Source organism: Oncorhynchus keta, chromosome 18, assembly GCF_023373465.1.
Source record: "Oncorhynchus keta strain PuntledgeMale-10-30-2019 chromosome 18, Oket_V2, whole genome shotgun sequence".
Lineage (NCBI taxonomy): Eukaryota > Metazoa > Chordata > Actinopteri > Salmoniformes > Salmonidae > Oncorhynchus > Oncorhynchus keta.
In genome coordinates, this window is record NC_068438.1 from 38,648,901 (window position 1) to 38,668,203 (window position 19,303).

The 19,303-nt window shown below is 48.3% G+C and overlaps 1 long non-coding RNA gene across 1 annotated transcript in view; it reads right to left on the bottom strand.

Annotated features, from left to right (window-relative positions):
* Positions 1 to 749: 749 nt before the first annotated feature.
* LOC127908767 (uncharacterized) overlaps positions 750 to 19,303 on the bottom strand; it is a 53,299-nt gene continuing 34,745 nt past the window's right edge. The window contains exons 2-3 of the long non-coding RNA XR_008068372.1: positions 3,594 to 3,679; positions 750 to 2,829 (exon numbers count right to left, since the gene is read on the bottom strand). This is a non-coding gene — a long non-coding RNA (uncharacterized LOC127908767). The remainder of the gene's footprint in view (positions 2,830 to 3,593; positions 3,680 to 19,303) is intronic.

Consider the following 19,303-nt stretch of genomic DNA (forward strand, 5'->3'; position numbering starts at 1 on the left):
ACTGTCTTGGTGTGCTTGGACCATGTTAGTTTGTTGGTGATGTGTCCTCTTCATGACTGTCTTGGTGTGTTTGGACCATGTTAGTTTGTTGGTGATGTGTCCTCTTCACGACTGTCTTGGTGAGCTTGGACCATGTTAGTTTGTTGGTGATCTGGACACCAAGGGACTTGAAGCTCTCGATCTGCTCCACTGCAGCCCCGTCGATGAGAACGGGGGCTCGGTCCTCTTTTTCCCGTAGTCCACAATCATCTCCTATGTCTTGATCACGTTGAGGGAGAGGTTTTTGTCCTGGCACCACACGGCCAGGTCTCTGACCTCCTCCCTATAGGCTGTCTTGTTGTTGTCGGTGATCAGGCCTGTTGTATCATCGGCAAATTGTATGATGGTGTTGGAGTCGTGCCTGGCCGTGCAGTCATGAGTGAACAGGGAGTACAGGAGGGGGCTGTGCACGGCTGTGTTGAGGATAGCGTGGCAGATATTGTTACCTACAATTACCACCTGGGGGCAGCCTGTCAGGAAGTCCAGGATCCAGTTGCAGAGGGAGATGTTTATCCCAGGGTCCTTATCTTAGTGATGAGCTTTGAGGGCACTATGTGTTGAACGCTGAGCTGTAGTCAATGAAAAGCATTCTCACTTAGGTGTTCCTTTTGTCCAGGTGGGAAAGGGCAGTGTGGAGTGTCGTGGAAATTTCCTCTATTTACCAAATCATGGAAACAAACCACAACACAAGTCAGAGTTAGTTATCAAAGTCCATCTTTAATTATATGAGCTCTATCACAACCCTGTGACTCTCAGATCAATTCAGTGTCTATCAATGAATTCTCTGAGAGCCCCACTACATTGCAACTGAGATCCTTTAATTAATAGCAAAAAACACACATAGTCAGACAGCATAAACATAATAAATTGTTCAGCTTTGTCTCCTTACTCAAACCCAGCACTATAACCCAATCCTCCATATCAACAGGCATATATCCAATTGTCATTTAGATACAACCAATTCTAAATACAACCAATCCTGGACAAGCTCACGGGCAGCATAGAATGATTCCAGACACTGCCATCCTCCTCTCCCCGATGGGAAAAGTAGGGAGTGACTGGCACACAGACACAGTGGAGCAACAGATATGTTTACACATGATGACACCTTGACCTCTCCCCTCTCTGCCGCCCAAACAACTTAGTCCTGACAGAGAACAGATAACTGCCAATGGCCACCACTATAGTACAACAAAATACATTCTTATGAGAAATAACTCATAAGCATATCATGAAAATAAAACATCTTATCTATGTTACCCACCAATTCTGATTATTCCCCAACAAGTGCAATAGAGACTGCATCATCTGTGGATCTGTTGGGGCAATATGCAAATTTGAGTGGGTCTAGGGTTTCTGGGATGATGGTGTTGATGTGAGCCATGACCAGCCTTTCAAAGCACTTCATGGCTATACATGTGAGTGCTACAGGTCGGTAGTCATTTAGGCAAGTTACCTTAGTTTTCTTGGCCACAGGCACTATGGTGGTCTGCTTAAAATATGTTGGTATTACAGACTCAGACAGGGAGAGTTTGAAAATGTCAGTGAAGACACTTTCTAGTTGGTCAGTGCATGCTCGCAGTACATGTTCTGTTAATCCATCTGTCCCTGCGGCCTTGTGAATGTTGACCCATCTAAAGGTTGTGTCATTGGGCAGCTCTCAGCTGTGCTTCCCTTTCTAGTCTGTAATGGTTTGCAGGCCCTGCCACAATTGACGAGCGTCGGAGTACGACTCGATCTTAGCCCTGTATTGATGCTTTGCCTGTTTGATGGTTCGGAGGGAATAGCAGGATTTCTTATAAGCTTCTGGGTTAGAGGCCCGCTCCTTGAAAGGGGCAGCTTTTAGCTTGCATTTAGCTCAGCGCGGATGCTGCCTGTAATCCATGGCTTCTGGTTGGGGTATGTACGTACGGTCACTGTGGGGACGATGTCATCGAAGCACTTATTGATGAAGCCAATGACAGATGTGATGTACTCCTCAATGCCATTGGAGGAATCCCAGAACATATTCCAGTCTGAGACAGTCCTGTAGCTTAGCATCTGCTTCATCTGACCACTTTTTTATTGATCTAGTCACTGGTGCTTCCTGTTTTAATTTTTGCTTGTTATCATCATGGCTCTCCATAGTGCTTTTCCTACTGCCCTGTGCGTAAGTATGTGTGTACGTGGGAACACTTCAGCTAGGAGTATGTGTGTGTTTAATTGTGTATTAGCTAGCATGAGGGGTGGTTGTAAATGAGGCAGCTCATGGTCCTGAGTGTGCTGGTCCTGAGCGTACTGCTGTTAACAAGCTGTAGCTGGTTAAGCTGCTACAGAGCACAAGGGAGCAGTGAGAGGGTAACATCTCTCTGTAGACTGGAGAGTAGAAGCACGCTAGTGTTCTTTATGAGCACACGGACAACATTCCCAGGCTCTGCTAATGGCTGTGTGACCGCAGAGACCACAAAGACACAGAGAGCATGTTTCTAAAGGGTCAGGTTATACACACACTGTAAACACAGTGGGGCTGCTTTAGTGGGCCACAACAGTCCCAGGGCATGATGGGAGCTGTAGTAGGTCATCAATCGTGGCACTGGGATGTTTACATAGGGGTGAGCACTTTATTCCCTGCGGGATGTATTTTATATGTTGCAGGGGTACCTGGGGGATGTAGTTTATAAAGTGTTGGGATTCCAGTGGGATGTAGTTTATAAAGTGCTGGGTTTCCTGGATGATGTTGTTTATTAAGTTCTGGGGTTCCTGGAGGATGTAGTTTACAAGCTGTTGGGGTTCCTGTAGGTACTAGAGCACCTGGGAGTTAGAGAGAGTGTGAGAAAGAGAGAGAGAAAGAAAACAAGTTTGACAATGAGGGTATAAATGGTTCTGGGATGGAGCGCAGGGATGGCAGTATGTGCTGGGCTCCAGGCATTGACATGTTAAAAGCTTGCCTGAGGGAAGGAAAGATCACTTCTCAACAGAGCCTGTGTGTCTCTGTGAGTGTGTGTTCCTTAACATCGGGCTGTCAAACAGTGCAGCTGGTCAGTGGAGAACGTAAGCCCGAGAGCCTAGCCTTACGAACAGACTTCTCCTGGCTCTGCATACACTCAGCCCAATAACACGCCTGGGGCTACACGTTTCACACCACACACACACACACACACACACACACACACACACACACACACACACACACACACACACACACACACACACACACACACACACACACACACACACACACACACACACACACACACACACACACACACACACACACACACACAGCGCTTACATGTCTTACTCAAACGCACCCCCACGCCCTGTCACATTACCATGGACAGGGTGTGTTTGTTTGTGTTTATATTGCTTGTGTGTGTGTGTGTGTGTGTGTGTGTGTGTGTGTGTGTGTGTGTGTGTGTGTGTGTGTGTGTGTGTGTGTGTATATATTGTGTGTGTGTATGCGATTATATTGCTTGTGTGTGTGTGTGTGTGTGTGTGTGTGTGTGTGTGTGTGTGTGTGTGTGTGTGTGTGTGTGTGTGTGTGTGTGTGTGTGTGTGTGTGTGTGTGTTCATACCTCATAGGTGATCTTGAAGCTCGACTGCAGCAGGATGGGGGGGAACTTGGGATGGACCTCAGCAGTAAGCCAGAGAAGTAATGCTCCTACAGGAGAGAGATAGACACAACCACGACCTGTACAACACAATCTCAAGCTGCAATATCTGGAATCCAGTGGCATGCAAAATGTGGTTAAAAACACCAGAAACATTTGAGGATTCACACACGCTACAACACCTGTTAACATATTCACTCATTCACTAGTTTGCTCTTCCACACCTTGCGTATCAGTGGGTCTGAGGAGATTCAGATTTGTTGTATTAAACCCAACAGAGGCTGTGGTTGCCAAGAACTACCTCTCCCACCGGTCTCTCTCTCTCTCTCTCTCTGAGGATTAAAAATAACTCAGACGCCCGAGGCCTTGTGCCATCTCATTGGGTGCTCATTCGCACGCTAAAATGTGTTTCAGCAGAATTCTGCATCACAACACACGCACGCACGCACGCACGCACGCACGCACGCACGCACGCACGCACGCACGCACGCACGCACGCACGCACACACACACACACACACACACACACACACACACACACACACATACATACATACACACACACAGCCCAGGTTTCCCCCTTAAATCAATCTGTTTCTCATCAGTGGGGCCTAATTTAGTCTTATGGAGGAACATAACCGGAGACTGAATCAAATCAGACAGGAGTCAACACCCCTCTGAGACATCGGTTTATGAGACAGGAGTCAACACCCCTCTGAGACATCGGTTTATGAGACAGGAGTCAACACCCCTCTGAGACAGCAGTTTATCAGACAGGATTCAACACCCCTCTGAGACAGCAGTTTATCAGACAGGAGTCAACACCCCTCTGAGACAGGGTTTACAGACAGGAGTCAACACCCCTCTGAGACAGCAGTTTATCAGACAGGAGTCAACACCCCTCTGAGACAGAGGTTTATCAGACAGGAGTCACACCCCTCTTAGACAGCAGTTTATCAGACGAGTCAACACCCCTCTGAGACAGCAGTTTATCAGACAGGATTCAACACCCCTCTGAGACAGGGGTTTATCAGACAGGATTCAACACCCCTCTGAGACAGGGGTTTATCAGACAGGAGTCAACACCCCCCTGAGACAGGGGTTTATCAGACAGGAGTCAACACCCCTCTGAGACAGGGGTTTATCAGACAGGAGTCAACACCCCTCTGAGACAGGGGTTTATCAGACAGGAGTCAACACCCCTCTGAGACAGGGGTTTATCAGACAGGAGTCAACACCCCTCTTAGACAGCAGTTTATCAGACAGGAGTCAACACCCCTCTTAGACAGCAGTTTATCAGACAGGAGTCAACACCCCTCTGAGACAGCAGTTTATCAGACAGGATTCAACACCCCTCTGAGACAGCAGTTTATCAGACAGGAGTCAACACCCCTCTGAGACAGCAGTTTATCAGACAGGAGTCAACACCCCTCCGAGACAGCAGTTTATCAGACAGGAGTCAACACCCCTCTGAGACAGGGGTTTATCAGACACAGTCAACACCCCTCTGAGACAGGGGTTTATCAGACAGGATTCAACACCCCTCTGAGACAGCAGTTTATCAGAAATTCAACACCCCTCTGAGACAGCAGTTTATCAGACAGGAGTCAACACCCCTCTGAGACAGCAGTTTATCAGACAGGAGTCAACACCCCTCTGAGACAGCGGTTTATCAGACAGGAGTCAACAACCCTCTGAGACAGGGGTTTATCAGACAGGAGTCAACACCCCTCTGAGACAGCAGTTTATCAGACAGGAGTCAACACCCCTCTGAGACATCGGTTTATGAGACAGGAGTCAACACCCCTCTGAGACAGCAGTTTATCAGACAGGATTCAACACCCCTCTGAGACAGCAGTTTATCAGACAGGAGTCAACACCCCTCTGAGACAGGGGTTTATCAGACAGGAGTCAACACCCCTCTGAGACAGCAGTTTATCAGACAGGAGTCAACACCCCTCTGAGACAGAGGTTTATCAGACAGGAGTCAACACCCCTCTTAGACAGCAGTTTATCAGACAGGAGTCAACACCCCTCTGAGACAGCAGTTTATCAGACAGGATTCAACACCCCTCTGAGACAGGGGTTTATCAGACAGGATTCAACACCCCTCTGAGACAGGGGTTTATCCTCAACACCCCCTGAGACAGGGGTTTATCAGACAGGAGTCAACACCCCTCTGAGACAGCAGTTTATCAGACAGGAGTCAACACCCCTCTGAGACAGGGGTTTATCAGACAGGAGTCAACACCCCTCTGAGACAGGGGTTTATCAGACAGGAGTCAACACCCCTCTTAGACAGCAGTTTATCAGACAGGAGTCAACACCCCTCTTAGACAGCAGTTTATCAGACAGGAGTCAACACCCCTCTGAGACAGCAGTTTATCAGACAGGATTCAACACCCCTCTGAGACAGCAGTTTATCAGACAGGAGTCAACACCCCTCTGAGACAGCAGTTTATCAGACAGGAGTCAACACCCCTCTGAGACAGCAGTTTATCAGACAGGAGTCAACACCCCTCTGAGACAGGGGTTTATCAGACAGGAGTCAACACCCCTCTGAGACAGGGGTTTATCAGACAGGATTCAACACCCCTCTGAGACAGCAGTTTATCAGACAGGAGTCAACACCCCTCTGAGACAGCAGTTTATCAGACAGGAGTCAACACCCCTCTGAGACAGCAGTTTATCAGACAGGAGTCAACAACCCTCTGAGACAGAGGTTTATCAGACAGGAGTCAACACCCCTCTTAGACAGCAGTTTATCAGACAGGAGTCAACACCCCTCTGAGACAGCAGTTTATCAGACAGGATTCAACACCCCTCTGAGACAGGGGTTTATCAGACAGGATTCAACACCCCTCTGAGACAGGGGTTTATCAGACAGGAGTCAACACCCCCCTGAGACAGGGGTTTATCAGACAGGAGTCAACACCCCTCTGAGACAGGGGTTTATCAGACAGGAGTCAACACCCCTCTGAGACAGGGGTTTATCAGACAGGAGTCAACACCCCTCTGAGACAGCAGTTTATCAGACAGGAGTCAACACCCTCTAGACAGCAGTTTATCAGACAGGAGTCAACACCCCTCTTAGACAGCAGTTTATCAGACAGGAGTCAACACCCCTCTGAGACAGCAGTTTATCAGACAGGATTCAACACCCCTCTGAGACAGCAGTTTATCATACAGGAGTCACACCCCTCTGAGACAGCAGTTTATCAGACAGGAGTCAACACCCTCTGAGACAGGGGTTTATCAGACAGGAGTCAACACCCCTCTGAGACAGGGGTTTATCAGACAGGAGTCAACACCCCTCTGAGACAGCAGTTTATCAGACAGGAGTCAACACCCTCTGAGACAGCAGTTTATCAGACAGGAGTCAACACCCCTCTGAGACAGCAGTTTTTATCTGAGACAGGGGATTCAACACCCCTCTGAGACAGGGGTTTATCAGACAGGATTCAACACCCCTCTGAGACAGCAGTTTATCAGACAGGATTCAACACCCCTCTGAGACAGCAGTTTATCAGACAGGAGTCAACACCCCTATGAGACAGCAGTTTATCAGACAGGAGTCAACACCCCTCTTAGACAGCACCCTCTGAGACAGGGGTTTATCAGACAGGAGTCAACACCCCTCTGAGACAGCAGTTTATCAGACAGATTCAACACCCTCTGAGACAGTTTATCAGGATTCAACACCCTCTGAGACAGGGGTTTATCAGACAGGAGTCAACACCCCTCTTAGACAGCAGTTTATCAGACAGGAGTCAACACCCCTCTGAGACAGCAGTTTATCAGACAGGAGTCAACACCCCTCTGAGACAGGGGTTTATCAGACAGGATTCAACACCCCTCTGAGACAGCAGTCAACACCCCTCTTAGACAGCAGTTTATCAGACAGGAGTCAACACCCCCTGAGACAGCTGAGACAGCAGTTTATCAGACAGGATTCAACACCCCTCTGAGACAGCAGTTTATCAGACAGGAGTCAACACCCCTCTGAGACAGCAGTTTATCAGACAGGATTCAACACCCCTCTGAGACAGCAGTTTATCAGACAGGAGTCAACACCCCTCTGAGACAGCAGTTTATCAGACAGGAGTCAACACCCCTCTGAGACAGCAGTTTATCAGACAGGAGTCAACACCCCTCTGAGACAGGGGTTTATCAGACAGGAGTCAACACCCCTCTGAGACAGCGGTTTATCAGACAGGAGTCAACACCCCTCTGAGACAGCAGTTTATCAGACAGGAGTCAACACCCCTCTGAGACAGCAGTTTATCAGACAGGAGTCAACACCCCTCTGAGACAGGGGTTTATCAGACAGGAGTCAACACCCCTCTGAGACAGCGGTTTATCAGACAGGAGTCAACACCCCTCTGAGACAGGGGTTTATCAGACAGGAGTCAACACCCTCTGAGACAGCAGTTTATCAGACAGGAGTCAACACCCCTCTGAGACAGCAGTTTATCAGACAGGAGTCAACACCCCTCTGAGACAGCAGTTTATCAGACAGGAGTCAACACCCCTCTGAGACAGGGGTTTATCAGACAGGAGTCAACACCCCTCTGAGACAGCGGTTTATCAGACAGGAGTCAACACCCCTCTGAGACAGGGGTTTATCAGACAGGAGTCAACACCCTCTGAGACAGCAGTTTATCAGACAGGAGTCAACACCCCTCTGAGACAGCAGTTTATCAGTGTTTGTGTTGTTATGGTCAGCATCAAACACACACACACACACACACACACACACACACACACACACACACACACACACACACACACACACACACACACACACACACACAAACCCTCTCAGTCCTCAATCAGTTCCACTGGCCCTGGGCTGCAAATCTGCTATGTGTCTATGCTTGTGTGTCTGATTTGAGATATTTCTATGGAGAGAGAACATGTGAGAGCCACAGTGCACCGAGCCTATGATGACCCCAGGGCTGTGTGGCTCAAACAGGGACAGAGAGGCAGGGGAGGGGCACTACAATATTTAGCACACAGCCACACAAACACACAACCCTGCAGACATCGGGGCTGTGAACACTTTGGATCATCTTTCTTTTGACTTGAGAAAAGATACACACAAATGAATACAAGGCGTGGAGCATTTTTATCTCTACTTTGCACTTTCTTCCACTGCAAATCTACCATTCTACTGTTTTACTTGCTATATTGTATTTACTTTTCCACCATGGCCTTTTTTGCCTTTACCTCCCTTATCTCACCTCATTTGCTCAAATCGTATATAGACTTGTTTATACTGTATTATTGACTGTATGTTAGTTTTACTCCATGTGTAACTCTGTGTCGCTGTGTCGTTGGCCAGGTCGCAGATGTAAATGAGAACTTGTTCTCAACTTGCCAACCTGGTTAAATAAAGGTGAAATAAAAAAAAAATAAAAAAAAAATGTGTCTGAGACCAGGGATAGACTGGAGGAAATACTGTGACCAGGGTCAGACTGGAGGAAATACTGTGACCAGGGATAGACTGGAGGAAATACTGTGACCAGGGATAGACTGGAGGAAATACTGTGACCAGGGATAGACTGGAGGAAATACTGTGACCAGGGATAGACTGGAGGAAATACTGTGACCAGGGATAGACTGGAGGAAATACTGTGACCAGGGTTAGACTGGAGGAAATACTGTGACCAGGGATAGACTGGAGGAAATACTGTGACCAGGGATAGACTGGAGGAAATACTGTGACCAGGGATAGACTGGAGGAAATACTGTGACCAGGGATAGACTGGAGGAAATACTGTGACCAGGGATAGACTGGAGGAAATACTGTGACCAGGGATAGACTGGAGGAAATACTGTGACCAGGGATAGACTGGAGGAAATACTGTGACCAGGGATAGACTGGAGGAAATACTGTGACCAGGGATAGACTGTAGGAAATACTGTGACCAGGGATAGACTGGAGGAAATACTGTGACCAGGGATAGACTGGAGGAAATACTGTGACCAGGGTTAGACTGGAGGAAATACTGTGACCAGGGTTAGACTGGAGGAAATACTGTGACCAGGGATAGACTGGAGGAAATACTGTGACCAGGGTTAGACTGGAGGAAATACTGTGACCAGGGATAGACTGGAGGAAATACTGTGACCAGGGTTAGACTGGAGGAAATACTGTGACCAGGGTTAGACTGGAGGAAATACTGTGACCAGGGTTAGACTGGAGGAAATACTGTGACCAGGGTTAGACTGGAGGAAATACTGTGACCAGGGTTAGACTGGAGGAAATACTGTGACCAGGGTTAGACTGGAGGAAATACTGTGACCAGGGATAGACTGGAGGAAATACTGTGACCAGGGTTAGACTGGAGGAAATACTGTGACCAGGGTTAGACTGGAGGAAATACTGTGACCAGGGTTAGACTGGAGGAAATACTGTGACCAGGGTTAGACTGGAGGAAATACTGTGACCAGGGTTAGACTGGAGGAAATACTGTGACCAGGGATAGACTGGAGGAAATACTGTGACCAGGGTTAGACTGGAGGAAATACTGTGACCAGGGTTAGACTGGAGGAAATACTGTGACCAGGGTTAGACTGGAGGAAATACTGTGACCAGGGATAGACTGGAGGAAATACTGTGACCAGGGATAGACTGGAGGAAATACTGTGACCAGGGTTAGACTGGAGGAAATACTGTGACCAGGGTTAGACTGGAGGAAATACTGTGACCAGGGATAGACTGGAGGAAATACTGTGACCAGGGATAGACTGGAGGAAATACTGTGACCAGGGATAGACTGGAGGAAATACTGTGACCAGGGTTAGACTGGAGGAAATACTGTGACCAGGGATAGACTGGAGGAAATACTGTGACCAGGGTTAGACTGGAGGAAATACTGTGACCAGGGTTAGACTGGAGGAAATACTGTGACCAGGGTTAGACTGGAGGAAATACTGTGACCAGGGTTAGACTGGAGGAAATACTGTGACCAGGGTTAGACTGGAGGAAATACTGTGACCAGGGTTAGACTGGAGGAAATACTGTGACCAGGGATAGACTGGAGGAAATACTGTGACCAGGGATAGACTGGAGGAAATACTGTGACCAGGGTTAGACTGGAGGAAATACTGTGACCAGGGTTAGACTGGAGGAAATACTGTGACCAGGGATAGACTGGAGGAAATACTGTGACCAGGGTTAGACTGGAGGAAATACTGTGACCAGGGTTAGACTGGAGGAAATACTGTGACCAGGGATAGACTGGAGGAAATACTGTGACCAGGGATAGACTGGAGGAAATACTGTGACCAGGGTTAGACTGGAGGAAATACTGTGACCAGGGTTAGACTGGAGGAAATACTGTGACCAGGGATAGACTGGAGGAAATACTGTGACCAGTGATAGACTGGAGGAAATACTGTGACCAGGGATAGACTGGAGGAAATACTGTGACCAGGGTTAGACTGGAGGAAATACTGTGACCAGGGATAGACTGGAGGAAATACTGTGACCAGGGTTAGACTGGAGGAAATACTGTGACCAGGGTTAGACTGGAGGAAATACTGTGACCAGGGATAGACTGGAGGAAATACTGTGACCAGGGATAGACTGGAGGAAATACTGTGACCAGGGTTAGACTGGAGGAAATACTGTGACCAGGGATAGACTGGAGGAAATACTGTGACCAGGGTTAGACTGGAGGAAATACTGTGACCAGGGATAGACTGGAGGAAATACTGTGACCAGGGATAGACTGGAGGAAATACTGTGACCAGGGATAGACTGGAGGAAATACTGTGACCAGGGATAGACTGGAGGAAATACTGTGACCAGGGATAGACTGGAGGAAATACTGTGACCAGGGTTAGACTGGAGGAAATACTGTGACCAGGGTTAGACTGGGGGAAATACTGTGACCAGGTTTAGACTGGAGGAAATACTGTGACCAGGGTTAGACTGGAGGAAATACTGTGACCAGGGTTAACCTGGGCATAGAGTGGAGCATGTACCATGACCAGGGATAGACTGGAGGAAATACTGTGACCACTGTTAGACTGGGCATAGACTGGAGCATGTACTGTGACCACGGATAGACTGGGGTTAGAGTGGAGGATCTACTGTGACCAGGGTTAGACTGGGGTTGGAGTGGAGCATCTACTGTGACCAGGGTTAGACTGGGGATAGAGTGGAGGATATACTGTGACCAGGGTTTGACTGGGGTTGAAGTGGAGGTTCTATTGTGACCAGGGTTAGACTTGGGATAGAATGGAAGATATACTGTAACCACGGTTAGACTGGGGTTGGAGTAGAGGATCTACTTTGACCAGAGATAAACTGGGGTTAGAGTGGAGGATTTACTGTGAAAAAGGATAGACTGGGGTTAGATTGGAGGATTTACTGTGACCAGGGTTATACTGTGGTTAGATTGGAGGATTTAATTTGACTAAGGATAGACTGGGGTTAGATTTGATGATCTACTGTGACTAGGGTTAGACTGGGGTTGGAGTTGCGGATATACTGTGACCAGGGTTAGACTGGGGGTAGAGTGTAGGGTCTAATATGGCCATGGTTAGATTGGGGTGAGAGAGGAGGATCTTCCGTGACAAGGGTTAGACTGGGGTTAGAGTGGAGGATCTACCGTGACCAAAGTTAGCCTGGGGTTAGAGTACAGGATATATGGGGAACACAGTTAGACTGGGGTTAGAGTGTTGGATCTAATGTGACCTGAGTTAGACTGGGGTTAGAGTGGAGGATTTTCCTTCACCAGGGATAGACTGGGGTTACAGTGGTGGATCTACTGTGACCAGGGATAGCCTGGGGATAGAGTGGGGGAACTTCTGTGACCAGGGTTAGACTGGGGTTAGAATGGAGTATCTTCTGTGACCAGGGTAATACTGGGGTTAAAGTGTAGTATATATGGTGACCAGGGTTAGACTGGGGTTAGAGTTTAGGATCTAATGTGACCAAGGTTAGACTGGGGTTAGATTGGATGATCAACTGTTACCAGGGTTAGACTGGGGTTAGAGTGTTGGATATAATGTGACCTGAGTTAAACTGGGGTTAGAGTGGAGGATCTACTGTGACCAGGGTTAGACTGGGGTTAGAGTGGAGGATTTACTTTTTTACCAAGGATAGACTGGGGTTAGAGTGGGGTATCTACTGTGACCAGGGATAGACTGGTGTTAGAGTGGAGGATATACTGGGACCAGGGTTAGACAGAGGTTATTTTTGAGGATCTACGGTGACCAGGGTTATATTACGGTTAGAGTGGAGGATCTACTGTGACCAGTGTTAGACAGGGGTTAGACTGGACTATCCACTGTGACCAGTGTTAGACAGGGGTTATTTTTGAGGATCTACGGTGACCAGGGTTATATTAGGGTTAGAGTGGAGGATCTACTGTGTAAGGGTTATATTGGTGTTAGAGTGGAGGATCTACTGTGACCAGGGTTAGACTGGGGTTAGAGTGGAGGATCTATTGGGACCAGGGTTAGACTGGGGTTAGAGTGGAGTATCTACTGGGACCAGGGTTAGACTGGGGTTAGAGTGGAGTATCTACTGGGACCAGGGTTAGACTGGGGTTAGAGTGGAGGGTCCTCTGTGACCGGTGTTAAACAGGGGTTAGAGTTTAGGTTGTAGTCACTGGAAATCTGTCATGAAACACGTACACATACCCACTCACCCACCCACCCACCCAAACCCACACCACACAAACACACACACTCCTAACACATCAATGGGTAGGCTAAATTCTAGTCTGGCTTGTTCGTCTCTTTAATATATGCCACTTTATGAGCAGGATGGATAGACCCTGCTAGATTTCACAGGAGACAGACAGCAGCTCATCAGCTCATCTCTCCATCGTTCATCCTTTCAACCTCTCAACCTCTCGCTCTTATCCAGTCTTCAGTGTGTTCCTTTCCTGGCTAATAAGCCCCGCTGGTAAAACATATGGTGAGGAGGAAGTAAAGATAAGAGCTAAATGAGAGCAAAGAGAGAGGGAGATGGAGAGAATGGAAGAGAGAGGGAGAGGGAGAGAATGGAAGAGAGAGGGAGAGAATGGAAGAGAGAGGGAGGGAGAGAATGAAAGAGAGAGGGAGAGGGAGAGAATGGAAGAGAGAGGGAGGGAGAGAGAATGAAAGAGAGAGGGAGAGGGAGAGAATGGAAGAGAGAGGGAGGGGGAGAGAATGGAAGAGAGAGGGAGAGGGAGAGAATGGAAGAGAGAGGGAGGGGAGAGAATGGAAGAGAGAGGGAGAGGGAGAGAATGAAAGAGAGAGGGAGGGAGAGAGAATGGAAGAGAGAGGGAGAGGGAGAGAATGGAAGAGAGAGGGAGAGGGAGAGAATGGAAGAGAGAGGGAGGGAGAGAGAATGAAAGAGAGAGGGAGAGAATGCAAGAGAGAGGGAGGGAGAGAGAATGGAAGAGAGAGGGAGAGGGAGAGAATGGAAGAGAGAGGGAGAGGGAGAGAATGGAAGAGAGAGGGAGGGAGAGAGAATGAAAGAGAGAGGGAGAGAATGCAAGAGAGAGGGAGGGAGAGAGAATGAAAGAGAGAGGGAGGGAGAGAGAATGGAAGAGAGAGGGAGAGAGAGAGAATGAAAGAGAGAGGGAGGGAGAGAGAATGAAAGAGAGAGGGAGAGTATGAAAGAGAGAGGGAGAGAATGAAAGAGAGAGGGAGGGAGAGAGAATGAAAGAGAGAGGGAGAGAATGGAAGAGAGAGGGAGGGAGAGAGAATGAAAGAGAGAGGGAGAGATTGAAAGAGAGAGGGAGTGAGAATGAAAGAGAGAGGGAGAGAGAGATAATGAAAGAGAGGGAGAGAGAATTGAAGAGAGAGGGAGGGAGGGAGGGAGGGAGAGAGAATGAAAGAGAGAGGGAGAGAATGAAAGAGAGAGGGAGTGAGAATGAAAAGAGAGGGAGAGGGAGAGAATGGAAGAGAGAGGGGAGGGAGAGAATGGAAGAGAGAGGGAGGAGAGAGAATGAAAGAGAGAGGGAGAGGAGAGAATGGAAGAGAGAGGGAGGGGAGAGAATGGAAGAGAGAGGGAGAGGGAGAGAATGGAAGAGAGAGGGAGGGGGAGAGAATGGAAGAGAGAGGGAGGGAGAGAGGGAGGGAGAGAGAATGAAAGAGAGAGGGAGAGGGAGAGAATGGAAGAGAGAGGGAGAGAATGGAAGAGAGAGGGAGGGAGAGAGAATGAAAGAGAGAGGGAGAGAATGAAAGAGAGAGGGAGTGAGAATGAAAGAGAGAGGGAGAGAGAGATAATGAAAGAGAGGGAGAGAGAATTGAAGAGAGAGGGAGGGAGGGAGGGAGGGAGAGAGAATGAAAGAGAGAGGGAGAGAATGAAAGAGAGAGGGAGTGAGAATGAAAGAGAGAGGGAGAGGGAGAGAATGGAAGAGAGAGGGAGAGGGAGAGAATGGAAGAGAGAGGGAGGGAGAGAGAATGAAAGAGAGAGGGAGAGGGAGAGAATGGAAGAGAGAGGGAGGGGGAGAGAATGGAAGAGAGAGGGAGAGAGAGAGGGAGGGAGGGAGAGAGAATGAAAGAGAGAGGGAGAGAATGAAAGAGAGAGGGAGTGAGAATGAAAGAGAGAGGGGGAGAGAGATAATGAAAGAGAGAGGGAGGAGAGAGAATGAAAGAGAGAGGGAGACAGATAGAATGAAAGAGAGAGGGAGAGAGAGAATGAAAGAGAGAGGGAGAGAGAGAGAATGAAAGAGAGAGGGAGAGGGAGAGAATGAAAGAGAGAGGGAGAGAGAGAGAATGAAAGAGAGAGGGAGAGGGAGAGAATGAAAGAGAGAGGGAGAGAGAGAGAATGAAAGAGAGAGGGAGTTAGACATCATTATGTAAATATCTATGTTATTCAAATAAGTCTGGCACCTTCAGAGAGAGTTGGGGGACCATGTATGTCTTTCCATCGTGCAGGTCTGTGTGTGTGTGTGTGTGTGTGAGTGTGAGTGTGTGTGTGAGTGTGAGTGTGAGTGTGAGTGTGTGTGTGTGTGTGTGTGTGTGTGTGTGTGTGTGTGTGTGTGTGTGTGTGTGTGTGTATAGCTCAGAGCTCCTGTATCGAAGGTTGAATCTCTCAGAAGTTCCACCCTGTTTCTGAGTTCTGATTGGTGTATTCTATTGGTGTGTTCTAATGGTGTGTTCTATTGGTGTGGTCTAATGGTGTGTTCTAATTGTGTGTAAAATTGGTGTGTTCTAATGGTGTGTTCTATTGGTGTGTTCTATTGGTGTGTTCGAATGGTGTGTTCTATTGATGTGTTCTAATGGTGTGTTCTATTGGTGTGTTCTGATGGTGTATTCTCATGGTGTGTTCTATTGGTGTATTCTAATGGTGTGTTCTATTGGTGTGTTCTAATGGTGTGTTCTATTGGTGTGGTCTAATGGTGTGTTCTAATTGTGTGTAAAATTGGTGTGTTCTAATGGTGTGTTCTATTGGTGTGTTCTATTGGTGTGTTCGAATGGTGTGTTCTATTGGTGTATTCTAATGGTGTGTTCCAAAGGTGTGTTGTATTTGTGTGTTATTTTGGTGTGTTTAATAGTGTGTTCTATTGGTGTTTTCTAAAAGTGAATTCTATTGATGTGTTCTAATGGTGTGTTCTAATGGTGTTTCTACATGTGGTCCTTAGCATACACCATGGAAGCCTGTATGTCATTTGCTGACATCAAGCCATAACCAGAGACACTTACCATACTCATTTAGTATTTTATTAGGATCCCCATTAGCTGTGGCCAAGGCAGAAGCTACTCTTCCTAGTGTCCATTTCTGGAGACACATGTTAATCTGCCAAATACTGTATGGCTGACTCAGTGATTGGCAAAGCTTATGCTGCTCTGATTGTTGCTAGTTAATAACCAGTCAATCTGATAGTGTATTACCTTGGGGAATACTGAATCATGTGATATTTAGGGGCCTGAGGAGGGAGGACGGGTCACTGGTGAAAATGTCTAACTGCTGCAGAGCAGAGATAGAAAGAGGCAGAGAGAACGAGAGAGAAAGAATAGAAGAGGGAGAGAGCCTCCCTGTCAGCTTCAATTAAACTCAGAGAGCACTGAAACCTCCCTCCCTCCCCCCTCCTCTCTCTCTCTCTCTCTCTCTCTCTCTCTCTCTCTCTCTCTCTCTCTCTCTCTCTCTCTCTCTCTCTCTCTCTCTCTCTCTCTCTCTCTCTCTCTCTCTCTCTCTCTCGCTCTCTCTCTCTCAGAGACCCATGTCTGGTATCTCTCTCTCTCTCTCTCTCTCTCTCTCTCTCTCTCTCTCTCTTTCTCAGAGACCCATGTCTGGGCTCTCTCTCACTCTCTCTCAGCTAAACGACACTGACCAACTGCTCAGATCCCTGAAGCACCAAAGGGTGTAGAGAGGAGGAAGGAGGGAGGGGAGGAGGAGGAGAGAGGAACAAATAGGAGAGAAGAGGATGAAGAGGTGGATAATAAAATAAAGAGGGTATCTTTTTGTCCTCTCTTCCCTCCATGGCTGCTTTTCACCAGTCTCCTCTGACTGACTGCTCTGCTACCCCTGCATCCCTCCTCTCTTCATTCATCCCCTCTTTCTATCACCTTTTCATTTCAAGCTCTGTTGCAGTGCCACCCTCCACCTCAACACCTCCCCCTGCCTGTTGTCAGTGGTTACTGAGCAGACAGACAAACAACACACCCAGAGTCCAGTAACGACATCAATCTAGAGACAGACAGACAGACAGACAGACAGACAGACAGACAGACAGACAGACAGACAGACAGACAGACAGACAGACAGACAGACCAGGCTACTGGACAGATCTCAAGTGGAATTGGAAATTAAAATTGGCAACAAGCAAACAGACTTCTTCTCTCAGGGACGGGGAGTGAAACAGGGCTGCCCAATAAGTCCAACACTATTTAACATCTACGTTACTGTATTGGCAACAACATTAGAATAATCTGCAGCACCATGTCTCACCCTACACAACACTGAAATCAAGTGTCTGCTGTATGCAGATGACCTGGTGCTGCTGTCTCCCACTAAAGAGGGGTTACAGCAGCACCTAGATCGTCTGCACAGGTTCTGTCAGACCTGGGCTCTGACCGTTAACCACAGGTTCTGTCAGACCTGGGCTCTGACCGTTAGCCACAGGTTCTGTCAGACCTGGGCTCTGACCATTAACCACAGGTTCTGTCAGACCTGGGCTCTGACCGTTAACCACAGGTTCTGTCAGACCTGGGCTCTGACCGTTAACCTAAAAAACCCAAATATAATGATATATGCAGAATTGGGGTGAAGCATGATGCTGCCACCACCATGCTTCACTGTGGGGATGGTGTTCTCAGGCTGATGAGAGGTGTTGGGTTTGCGCCAGACATTGCCTTTTCCCTGATGGCCAAAAAGCTCAATTTTAGTCTCATCTGACCAGAGTACCTTCTTCCATATATTTGGGGAGTCTCCCACATGCCTTTTGGCAAACACCAAACGTGTTTGCTTATTTACTGTTAATTAATGGTAATCACATTTCCACTCCTGCTATTAATGACTTGTTGCTGTTGGTCCCACCATTTTTGTTATGTATACTTTGACAATTTAACTAATTTAATTTGCCATGTCAATAAAGTCTATGTAATTGAATTGAGAGCGAGAGGAAGAGAGAGAGGAAGAGAGAGAGGAAGAGAGAGAGGAAGAGAGAGGAAGAGAGAGAGGAAGAGAGAGAGAGATCTTCTGTAACAAGGGAGGTTTTAGCACAGCAGGAGCAGTGATGTGGCTGTACAGGCTAGGACAGGAGAGATCTGTAGCTGAAGCCCCTAGAGAGTTCTGACCTGCTACAGTGACACGGCTAACCACATCCCCAGGGAACACATACACATTGTCTGTCCATGATTCATAGCGATCCTAATCAGGGTTAAACTCTTCATGCCTGCCTGCCTGCGACCACAGCACTGTGGCTCTAATGACACATCTAGTGTCACGTTATGTCCACGATTCAACATAAAGACGCACACATCTAGCAGGGGCAGCTATGCAGACACCAGGTGCATGTTTTTAAGGCAGAGCCGCTGTGTGAACGCTCTCTCAGAGTGGCCACATCAGTCTGGCCCTGGCCCATTGCCACCTAGGGAGAGACAGGCCACATCAGTCTGGCCCTGGCCCATTGCCACCTAGGGAGAGACAGGTCACATCAGTCTGGCCCTGGCCCATTGCCACCTAGGGAGAGACAGGTCACATCAGTCTGGCCCTGGCCCATTGCCACCTAGGGAGAGACAGGCCACATCAGTCTGGCCCTGGCCCATTGCCACCTAGGGAGAGACAGGTCACATCAGTCTGGCCCTGGCCCATTGCCACCTAGGGAGAGACAGGCCACATCAGTCTGGCCCTGGCCCATTGCCACCTAGGGAGAGACAGGTCACATCAGTCTGGCCCTGGCCCATTGCCACCTAGGGAGAGACAGGTCACATCAGTCTGGCCCTGGCCCATTGCCACCTAGGGAGAGACAGGCCACATCAGTCTGGGCCACCTAGGGAGAGACAGGTCACATCAGTCTTGCATTGCCACCTAGGGAGAGACAGGTCACATCAGTCTGGCCCTGGCCCATTGCCACCTAGGGAGAGACAGGTCACATCAGTCTGGCCCTGGCCCATTGCCACCTAGGGAGAGACAGGTCACATCAGTCTGGCCCTGGCCCATTGCCACCTAGACAGGAGAGACAGGACAGGTCACATCAGTCTGGCCCTGGCCCATT